This window comes from Mus pahari, chromosome 22, assembly GCF_900095145.1.
Source record: "Mus pahari chromosome 22, PAHARI_EIJ_v1.1, whole genome shotgun sequence".
In the NCBI taxonomy this organism is placed as follows: Eukaryota; Metazoa; Chordata; class Mammalia; order Rodentia; family Muridae; genus Mus; species Mus pahari.
The window spans coordinates 33,588,053-33,598,347 of record NC_034611.1 but is presented as its reverse complement, the minus strand read 5'-3'; positions in this window follow the sequence as shown (position 1 = coordinate 33,598,347).

Genomic DNA, 10,295 nt, shown 5'->3' with positions numbered 1-10,295 from the left:
AAGAAGAAGAAGAAGAAGAAGAAGAAGAAGAAGAAGAAGAAGAAGAAGAAGAAGAAGAAGAAGAAGAAGAAGAAGAAGAAGAAGAAGAAGAAACCAGCATCACTTCTGGGAAGTGTTTTCTGAGAGCACAAAGAAGCTGTGTTCCAGAAAAAGTCAAGTTTGTACCTTAGACTTGGTATTAAGAAAAGAGCCTATGAGAAGCTATTGGTGAAGACTAGTTGTATCAAAACACTCCAGCATATTGGAGTTGCCTGTACAGTGGGATGATCACCAAGAATAGCAGCAGCAGGGGAATGGATCAACCTGAGCTTAGAGTGCTAAAGAGGGTAGAGCTGGAGAAGTGATGCCAGTTCTATGGAGGAGAACCCAGAAGATCATATGTGGATCCCAGACACTTAAACAAGAAACTGCAACATTAAAGCTGCCTTGGAGACCCCAAGATTTTTGAGATATCAGAGCCATAAGATATCTCCTAAGAAATGCTGCTAACTGGGAGTGGAACCAGCCCAGAAAATGAAGTTTATTTTAATCAACAAAATGAAAAAGGAGTTGGAGATCTGAAAACCGCTTTGACATCAGATATGGAGATGCAGAGTTTGGAGTTTGCCCAGTTAGTTTTCTGTCTTGATTCAGTAGTTACAGTTAAGTGGTTGGATGGATCTCAGAAGAGACTTTGNACTTTGGACTTTTAACATTGTTGATACTGCTATAGACTATGTGGACATTGAAAGTTGGACTAAATGTACATTTTTATGATACTATGTTTGGACGTGGCTCCCACAGACTCATGTGTTTGAACAAGCCAATGGGAGTCAGAAATTGGAAAGTTATGGTTTTAATATACTTAGTCCAGGGAGTGGCAGTATTTGGAGTTTTGGACTTGTTGGGGTAGGTTTGTCACTGTGAGCATGAACTTTCAGACTCTCATCCTAACTGCCTGGCAGTCAGTCTTCCACTAGCAGCCTTCAGATGAAGATGTAGAACTCTCAGCTCTGCCTGCGCCATACCTGCTTGGATGCTGCCCTGGTCCCCCTTTGATGATAATGGACTGAGCCTTAGTCATCGTGTCTGTTCACAGCGGTAAACTCTAACTAAAGCATCTTTCTGAGACCTCTTCTGGTTCCCAATATTGTTGTAGATGAAGAAAAAGACGTAACTTCCCTACTCCTGAGAAATCCTTTCTGCCTCTCTAGCCCAAATCTAAATCTGCTGTCACATGTTAGTCCATTAAAAACAGAGTCCCCTACGATCTAGATAATTTCAGCTGTCATCTAGCTAATGGGCCATCCAACTCATCATTTCTCTTGTCATGATGAGAGTTCTTTCAGGACTAAAAATAGCAGAACAGGTGGTTTCTTTGCATCAATTAATTTCTCTGTCTCACCACGTCTCAGAAAGCTTTTAAGTAATTTAAGATCAGTTTGATACCTGTAGGGATCAACAAAATTATTTGGCATACATATTCCTCCAAAATTTCATAAAACTAAGCATCGTCACCATGCCAAGAGAGGGATCTGTGCCCACTTTCAAGAACAATGTTGCTTCTACATGAACAGATCAAAACTGGTTCTAGATGGGATCAAAAAGGCTTAGAAACCAGGCACAGAAATTTTGCTAAAAGTCTTTTACTGTCCATGAGCAATTGTATCTCTCCAACCCTCCTCCTCCCCGATCTACTACTTTCTACCTCATTATCATTTTCTTTATCTTGTCTTTAAAACTTTTTACAGAAATCTGTCCTGGATTGAATCACTGCAATCACTTTGTCCACAAAATATACAATAAAAAAAAAAAATAATGATTTCCTTAAAATCACTCCTAGGCTCAAGAACTTCATAATGACTCCACTTTCACCAGCAGTAAATTTCCAGAAAAGACAGGACAAGACTCTTCTTTGAATATGAAGGATCTGAAATAAAAAGATCTTCCCTCAAAAGTTCTCAGTTCTTATAATAGAACCAAGAATACAAGAAATCTGTCCCCCATCAAGTTCTGGAAAAGACTCTAATGCTCACCACATGCTCTGAAATATGAAGTCTGTTAAATGGCTAAACTGTCTTATTTCCTTTTCTGGAGTTTTAAAAAGCTGTCTGTCCAGGACAGCATTTTCTATGTCCGTGAAGCCATGCACTTCCCATTCCCTAGTCTCAACTACAAAACTGCTCAGAGACCTGTGGAGTGCCACCTTTCCACCCGATAAAGTCTATTGTTCCCATTGAGATCAACTGAGTCTCATTCTATGATTGCCTGCTACCCTTTAAACTCTCCTGTATTGAGATCAACTGAGTCTCATTCTATGATTACCTACTACCCTTTAAACTCTCCTGTATTGAGATCAACTGAGTCTCATTCTATGATTGCCTGCTACCCTTTAAACTCTCCTGTATTTACTTACTTTTTATAGCAATAAGTTCAATAAATAAATAATAAATTAAGTACATTACCTAGGAAGAAACTTAGTTAAAGTATTGGTGAAAGACTACCCCACTGACTTTACTGAGTCACCAAGGAAAGAAAATAAGGAAGACACTAGAAGATAGAATGTTTCTCAAGCTTGTGGCTAAGAAAAACAAATATTGTAAAAATAGCAATTTCACTGAAAGCAGTCTACAAAGTTGAAAGTATCATCACATCCAATTCAAAAATGCATTCTTTACAAAATCAAACTTACAAATCCTAAAAATATATAACAACAACAACAACAAAAACCCCACAGGACTTTGTAAAGCTTAAGCAACTAGCAGACAGCATCATTGGCAGTATGTCCAATTATATTACAATGGCATATGAAGAACATAGTGCGGATCTGCACAAGACAGATCTGCAAACAAAAACAAAATGTAGAAGTGAGAACCTAAATTAGTCCTTGACAGTGATAATCACTTAATTGTTGAGAAAGATTTAAAGGAACTTTGGAGAAAATGCATGCCAAGAAAGCAGTGAAGGCCAGGCTTGAGAAGTATAGGAAGAGAGACAGTCAACATGTAAAAGCAGGAGAAGATCAACCCTCCCCCAAAGCCACTGCGTCTAGCATGACCGAAGTGGAATATGAATGTAGAGTTTAGTAAGTATGAACTCAGGAATATTGGAGGAGAGTGCCCCAGACATTGAGCTGTTTAAGGCATATTAAAATATGACCCTGTGTGTGTGTGTGTGTGTGTGTGTGTGTGTGTGTGTGTGTGTGTGTGTGTGTGTGCGCGCGCGCATGTTTTTCATTCAGGAAGCAAGAACCCTGGGGCATGTAACAAAGAGCGTGCGACGTGCACCTGCTGCAGCAGTCACCAGAGTCACTGCGGCCTCTGGGACAATTTGAGTGTGGTTTAGTTGGGAACTATAACATTCTGGTACCATGCAAACTACCTCTCAGTCCTACTGACTAGCATTCACGGTTTTCATTTGTCTTTTCAAAAGGACTTTTGTGTTCTTTTCTTCTTTCACATATTTCCTCCTTTACCCTGCCCTTTAATCCTACTCCCAACTTCATCATCCAAGTCTACTTTCCTCTTCAATAGTATTATAACACTATATTTAATTTCCTCTACCTGTGAAAATACTTCATGCCCTGTTCCCTTACCAGGTACCCAACCTCTGTGATTATTTTAATTGAAACACATGTATGAAGTATAAGACTGTAATTGTGTTAGAATCATGGTGAGGATTGCAAAGAATCCATGAATCACTTTGGGTAGTAGGACTATTTTCCAATATTCATCCCATTTTTCCCAAATCATGGGTGATCCTTTCAACTTCTGATGTCTTCTTCAATTTTTCACCTTAATGTCTTAGAGTTTTACAGTTATCACAAAATATATTTTAGACTATTGTGAAAGGTAATGTCTCCCTTATTTTCTTTTCAGTATATTTGTCCCTTGTATATAGGGAAGATGTTGAATTCTGTGGGTGGTTTTTTTGTATTCTGCTATTTGATGTTGGTATTCATGAGCTAGAGAAGCTTCTGATGTAGTGTTTAAAGTATAAAATCATATCATCAACAAATAATAAACTTTTATCTTCCACTCTATATAAAAACTCAGTTCAGAATGGATCAAAGATTTTTTTAAATCAACTGTTTTACTTATTTACCTTCTAGACATTGCACCTGTCCCAGTCCTCTATGGCAGTTTCTCATCTCATTTCCTCCTCCCTTTTTCCCTTGAGAGGGTGCTCGTCCATGCCCCAGGTGCCGTTCCCTGGTGCCTCAAATCTCTACATGATTGGAAGCATCTTCTCCAACTGAGGCCAGGCAAGGCAGTCCTCTTCTACATATGTACAAGGCCTCAGACCAACCTGTATATGCTCTTTCTCGGGTGGTTCAGCCTCTGGGAGCTCCTAGGGGTCCGGGTAAGTTCACATAATTGGTCTTCCTGTGGGGTTGCATCCTCTTCAACTACTTCAATCCTTCCCCTTACTCTTCCATAGAGGTCCCCTCTCCAATGGTTGGCTGCTAGTATCTGCGTCTTTCTCAGAGAGAAGCTGGTAGGGCCTCTCAGAACAGCCATGCTAGGTTCCTGTCTGTAAGCACAACATGGCATCAGTAACAGTGTCAGGGTTTGGTGCCCACACATGGGATGGATCAAAAGTAGGGCTGGTCACTGAACAGCTTTTCCTTCAATCTCTGCTCAATTTTTTTTTGTCTCTGTATTTCTTGTAGATTAGAACAATTTTGAGTCAGAAATTTTGATAGTGGATTGGTAACCTCATCCCTCAAATTGGGACCCTGTCTATCTACTGGAGATGGTCTAGTCAGGTTCCTTCTCTCCACTGATGGGCATTTAAGATAAGGTCATTCTCATTGAATACTTGGAGTCCCTAAGTGGAAAACAAAATGGCAATTCCTCAGAAAATTGGAAATAATTCTATCTGAAGACCCAGCTGTACCACTCCTGGGCATATACCCAAAAGATGCCCCATACCGAAAGCATACCACCAGGACACCTGCTTCCTATGTTCATAATAACTTTATTCACAATAGTCAGAATCTAGAAACAACCCAAGTGTCCCTCAACTGAAAGAATGGATACAGAAAATATGGTTTATTTACACAATGAAATACTATTCAGCTATTAAAAATGAGAGCATCATAAATTTTGCAAGCAAATGGATAGAACTAGAAAATATCATCCTGAGAAGGTAACCCAGACACAAAAGGACATGCATGCTATGTACTCACTGATAAGTGGATATTAACCCAAAAGCAGAGACTGCCTAGGACACATCCCACATACCATTAAGATTAATTAGAAGGAAGGACCAAGTGAGAATGTTACAATCCCACTTAGAAGGGGGAACAAAAATAATCATGAGAGGCAGAAGCAGGGACAGACTTGTGGGAGAGGAGAGCAGGAGGGGAAAATTGGGGCGGGATTGTGTATGGGGCAGGACACAGGAGAGAAGTCCAGAGGGCTAGGAGAATGAATGGAAATATTCAGTTTCTGGGGGTGAGGCATGGAGGGACCCTCTGGGTCAAAGATTTTAAACATAAGACATGAACAATTTAGAACGTAACATACTTCAAATAATAGGTGTAGGCATGCTTTATTTGCTTTGTTTTGTTTTTGTTTTTGTTTTCAAAACCAGAAATGATTCCAAGGACTCATGAATGGGATTGCCTGAAATTTAGAAACTTCTGCACAGCAAAGGAAAGACTCGGCAGATGAAGGCAATCTATTGTTTTTCTGAATTGCAACATTTTTTTGCAAGAAGAATAGAGCATCTGTCCATAGGAACAAACCCATAGAAGATTCTTGAGTATTCCTACCAACAGCAGCAAAAGGAGTAAATAGAAGTTTGTAGTAGAGACTCTGAGCAGTTGATTTACAAAAATCTTTTCTGACTGGGGTGTAGTCTGCAAGCAGAGTAGAGAACTCCAAGATTACAATGTTTAGAGGTTCTCATTCTTGTTAAAATGGTAGATATTGGGTAAATATTTAATAACAGACATAATTATTCTAAGATTACTATTCCTTTCAATATGTTTTATGTGTATATGATTAAGAAAAAATACGAGTTTGTAAAACTCCCATTCATATATTTTTTCAAATATACTGAGCCATACAGTATAAGAAAATAAAAATATCATAAATTCTCACACTTTCATTTTATTTTTTAAACATCAGTGGATGAGATTTTTTTTCACTTTTGAAATTACCTTATGAATTAAAACTTAAATTTAAGTTCAAATTCACCTCTTCTTCATAGCAAATATCACTTACGTTAATATAAGTTGAACAAAATAAACTAAAATTATAATTATTGTATTCATTTATTTTAAAATGTGTATTATTTTATTTGTAACAGCACAGTTGACTTCAAACTTGCAATTATTCTGCTGGTATGATAGGAGCAAGCCAACACACTCAGGCTAAAGTGACACTTTCTAATTAATTATGTCCGCTCATAAAATTATCTCCACATTATGTTTCATCATTTTGCAGGCAATTTAAAATATCAATCCTGGTGGTTTAAGAAAAAATAAAACATAAAATAAAATTAACATAACATAAAATCAACATAACATAAAATCAAGTTAACATGTTTTAAACGAATTTGACCTAAGTTAGGCCACAGTAGATAATCACCTTTCAGTAATCAATCTCTATATTAGTAGAGTGCACTAAGAAATGATACAAGAAGTGAAGCCTAGCATTTTCAGTTTAAGGATTAGTAAATATTACAGGTTTACTAAAAAAAAGTTAATGTTATTTATAGTGGAGATATTTTTGGATATATTTCAGAGTAGTATGTGTGATTTATTCTAATATTTAGAATAATTAGAAAATACTTTTCTCTTTAATTTACAAATTTTGAGTAAATTGAAAATAACATTGTGTTCCTTGTATTTACAGAAATCCAAAAACCACTAGAGGGCAGTCATTACCTTGTAATGAAACAAGAGTCACTTCCAGCTTCATTGTAACAGCACAGGCTCAAAATACTTACAGTGAATGGTTTCAAAATGCTTGATGGTACATATCTAGCCACAGCGTAACTTACAATTTTTTTTAAGAGAAATAAGAAATAAGATAGACTCAAGTACAAAATTAGTTAACCTATAAAAACATGTGCACAAATGTCATAATACATATAAAATATATTACTTAATTTTCTCTAGTGAAGAACTTGCAAAATTAGAATTAATGTCAGACATAAATTATGTACGATCCCACATTCTCATAAAATTATGTTCGGTACAGTTTGGTTGTGGCTACTTAAATGTAAATTAATCATTAATTTAACTTGTTTCTTATTAAGTGGGATTGCAGGATAAAACATAGACATACACTTTGAAACATTGGGAGCAAGAGCAGGGCCACTCTCTATAGTACAAAATTTGTTTCGTCATCATAAAAAAAATTATATGAACAGAAGAGCCTTGGGAAACAGAAAACGATGCCCCACTGCTGGCTTTCTGAATGAAGAGAAAGTAGGAGAAACCCCACCAGAAACTAAAACAAATTCCTAAATAGTCCAGAGGGAAGCACTCCAACTAGCCTTTCCTTTGCCGCCTCCTAAGAGCTATTGTGGACGGCTAATCTCCAAGACCGGAAAACGTTACATTTTGTTTAGATCGAGCCCCTAGAAATAGAGGTAGTTTGTTGCAGCGGGAGTGAGCAAGGAGAACACAATTCTAAACCAGATGCACAAGAGCTTGTGTCCGTATTCTAATTCTACTGAGAGTTTTTGGCATTCTAATGACTCCCCCACAGACCCTATAGGTTTTGAAGAAGCCAGTTTCATTTTCTGTGGTTAAAAATGTTATATCTATTAAGACATGAGGGATATGTAAATCCACACACTATCCATTTATAGAAAAGTATATGAGGAAGAAAAGGAGGGAAAAGCAGCAAACAGAACAATTAGCATTTTAAGCAGGCAGCACACATTTTTGCAAAATGCTTTTTAAGAATGTCTACCTACATTTATATCATTTTTCTCAAAAAATTACAATGTTATGAAATATGTTTAAAATAAACTGAAAGCCATGAGTATGTGAATCCAACAAGTGTGAAGGCTATAACTTTAAAAATCCTACAACTGCCAGGCAATGGTGGTGCATGCCTTTAATCCCAGCACTTGGAAGGCAGAGGGAGGCAGATTTCTGAGTTCGAGGACAGCCTGGTCTACAAAGTGAGTTCCAGGACAGCCAGGGCTACACAAAGAAACCCTGACTCAAAAAAAAAAAAAAAAAAAAAAAAAGATTCTACAACTGAGGATAGAACCAAACTTGACTAGGAAAAATAAAACAAAAAACAAGAGCAAGCTAAGTCGACGAAATGACTCCCAATGAGATTCTACTACACCCATAGATCACTCATATAATTGTTATCAGAGAGACTTTATCCCGCAACTAACTGGAGCAGACACAGAAACCAAGAGCCAATCATTTGCAGAATTCCAGGAACTCCATGGAAAGTGAGGAGGAAGAATTGTAGGTGCCAAAAGGGTCAAAAGATACCAGAAGAACACAACCTACAGAATCAACTAAGAAGGGCTCACAGGGGCTGATAGAGACTAAAGCCTACATTGGTCTGCGTTTTGTCCTCTGCATATATATTGTGGTTGTGTAGCTTGGTCTTCTTAAGGGACTCCTACTAGTGGTAATGTTTCTGATTCTTTTGCCTGTTCTTGCAAACTTTTCCTCCTACTGGATTGCCTCATGCAGACTTGATTTAAGGGTTTGTTCATAGTCTTACTGTATCTTGCTATGCCATGTTCTGTTGAAAGTCCTGGCAGTCCTGCTCCTTCCTGAAAAGAAACGGAAGAGTAGATCTGGGGAAAGGGGAAGGGAGGCAATGGGAGGAGTTAAAAAAAGAAAAATTGCTGTCAGGATGTAATATGCATTAGAGAAGAATCAGTAGATAAAAAGGAACTAGAAGAGGAGAGTTTATTCATTAGTAAGCCTGAGATGACAATTTAATCAGGTGAATAAAAGATACTTTTACATTTGTCAGAACATCAATCCTAAGCATGAGGGAAGAAACGTAAGTATCTTTGTTATTCATTGAAGTCATGTGGACCTTCAAATGGAATGAGTACATATCATAGATGCATATTGCATAAATGTATAATGCACACTGTAGAATATAAGCAATGTAATTTCATTAGCTTTGAGGAGATGAATGAGAACTCTAATGAGCATTGTGAACTTTTGGAAGGATGGGACTCAAATCAATGTGAGGCTGGGGTGAGTGAGCTCCTACTCTTCTTTAGCTGGCATATCGATTTTCCCTTGTCATTCAAATATCTGAACAGGTTCTTGGTCCTGTGTGCTACCAAACTTTTAAGTATTCAATTTAAAGCTGATATATTATTGGACTTTCAAGAATTTATCAAAAACAATCAAGTTCTATAATAAATAATATATATATATGATTTATATCTATGTACATGCCTAATATATACATACACAACACACATCATATTTTTCTGTTTTAAAATAACACTAATTAATATATCATCAATCTATGAGATATATAATTAAAATGTTTCAGTAAGATCTAAAAATAATAATTTTTTTTAAAAATCCAAGATAATCAGGGGAAAATTTATTCAAGCGTATTCTATGAGGTCAACACTCTCAGGTACTAAAATCAGAGAACAGAGAAAGAAAAAAAATTGCTAATAATTTTGTCAAATATACCTGTAAAAATATTCAACAAAATTGTGAATTGAATTCAACGGACTATTATAAATATTGCTCAATATCAAGTAGTATTTATCTCAAGGATGCAAAGGTGGCCTGACATATGGAAATCTTTAAACATAATAGAACCTATCAACCAAATAAATCATTAAAACCACAGAATAGAAACTTTTTAAATAGGCTTTAAGCTAATGTTACACTCGACAGGAAAAAGCTACAAATCTTATTTCTCTAGCATTCTGTATGAAAGACTGCATTGATGTTACTTTAACATAAAACAATTTACTACTAGAAATCATGGAGAAAGCAGTCAGGAAATGAAAAAAGAAGTAAACATCTGCCATCAAAGCTCTTTAATAGTTAATGAACATATTATAAAGAACATCCATACTAAAATTAAAAAATCTTTAATTCATAGATTAAAATAAATATTCATCCCACTGAAAATTATGTGCAGAATAAACACAGACCCTATCAAAATATAATTCTATTATTTAAATAAGAAGTATATAAGTAGCCTGGCAGTGGTGGCACATGCCTTTAATCACAGCATTTGGGAGGCAGAGGCAGAGGCAGAGGCAGAGGCAGAGGCAGAGGCAGAGGCAGAGGGCAGAGGCAGAGGCAGAGGGCAGAGGCAGAGGCAGAGGCAGAG